General features: G+C 46.2%; 1 pseudogene; it reads right to left on the reverse strand.

Moving 5' to 3' along the window:
- Positions 1–1,156: 1,156 nt before the first annotated feature.
- LOC124546116 lies at positions 1,157–1,274 on the reverse strand (annotated as a pseudogene).
- Between the last annotated feature and the right edge of the window lie 409 nt (positions 1,275–1,683).

Raw genomic sequence — 1,683 nt, forward strand, 5'->3', positions numbered from 1 at the left:
TGACAGCCTTCAGAATTGTACTATTTATCGAGTAATCGAATTCCAACGGATTTCTTTTGGAACTCATGTGGATCACCTCACACTTTTCGTTATTTAGCGTCAACTGCCACCTGCCACACCATACAGTAATCTTTTCTAAATCGCTTTGCACCTGATACTGGTCTTCGGATGACCTTACTAGACGGTAAATTACAGTATCATCTGCGAACAACCTAAGAGAAATGCTCGGATTGTCACCCAGGTCATTTATATAGATCAGGAACAGCAGAGGTCCAAGGACGCTTCCCTGGGGAACACCTGATATCACTTCAGTTTTACTCTATTACTACGAACTGCGACCTTCCTGACAGTAAATCACGAATCCAGTCGCACAACTGAGACGATACCCCATAGGCCCGCAGCTTGATTACAAGTCGCTTGTGAGGAACGGTGTCAAAAGCTTTCCGGAAATCTACAAATACGGAATCAACTTGAGATCCCCTGTCGATAGCGCGATTACTTCGTGCGAATAAAGAGTTAGCTGCGTAGCTCAAGAACGATGTTTTCTGAAGCCATGCTGATTACGTATCAATAGATCGTTCCCTTCGAGGTGATTCATAATGTTTGAATACATTATATGCTCCAAAACCCTACTGCGAACCTACGTCAATGATATAGGTCTTCTGTACCTCAAATAAGATCTGACGCATACTGAAGCACGAAGAAACTAGAGAAGACACCCGCTACGCACAGTCGGGTGTATTTCGCATCCAAAGTAGTGAGTGTCCTTCCACCTACATCGGCTAAACTGGCTGCTCCTTTAGCATAAGGTTCACAGAGCATCAGGACTTTAGCGATTCTAAATCCGCTCTCACTTATCAACAGAAGGATCAAAATCATCCCTGTTCAGATACATACACGGATTGTAGTATTTTACATATTCAGCATAAGGGCCCTGTTTCAAATATTTTAGTTCTCACTCCGTCTTCAGGCCACGAGTGGCCTGCCGGGACCATCCGACCGCCGTGTCATCCTCAGGTGAGGATGCGGATAGGAGGGGCGTGGGGTCAGCACACCGCTCTCCCGGTCGTTATGATGGTATTCTTGACCGTAGCCGCTACTGTCCGGTCGAGTAGCTCCTCAGCTGGCATCACGAGGCTGAGTGCACCCCGAAAAATAGCAACAGCGCATGGCGGCCTGCGTGGTCACCCATCCAAGTGCCGGCCACGCCCGACAGCGCTTAACTTCGGTGATCTCACGGGAACCGGTGTATCCACTGCGGCAAGGCCGTTGCCACTCAAATATTTTAGTAGAAATTGAAATTATCCACAGCATTGGCCAAGCTCCGTCTGTCATTACTGAATTATCAAACTTCGCTTAACCACGCACCCCGTTTGAATAACTTTTATTTTTTTGAAGTAGTGTCCAGCGTCTTTCCCTTCCTCATCTGGTTTCTGATTTATTATACATTACTCTTAACCTCTTAACTGGGTCAGTATTTTCCCATTGCTTTGATGGCCCTTATTAAGGTTCGTTACTATAAGGCATACGCCTGTTTCCCATAGTGAGAATTTCAAGTTTCTATTTTGCACAGCTACAAAATGTTCCTATATTTTTAGTTTTTTAACCTATGAATGCGGTGCTTTGCCGGCCGTGGTGGTCATGCGGTTCTAGGCGCTCAGTCCGGAACCGCGCGACTGCTAC

The sequence above is a fragment of the Schistocerca americana genome, chromosome 8 (genome assembly GCF_021461395.2).
Source record: "Schistocerca americana isolate TAMUIC-IGC-003095 chromosome 8, iqSchAmer2.1, whole genome shotgun sequence".
In the NCBI taxonomy this organism is placed as follows: Eukaryota; Metazoa; Arthropoda; class Insecta; order Orthoptera; family Acrididae; genus Schistocerca; species Schistocerca americana.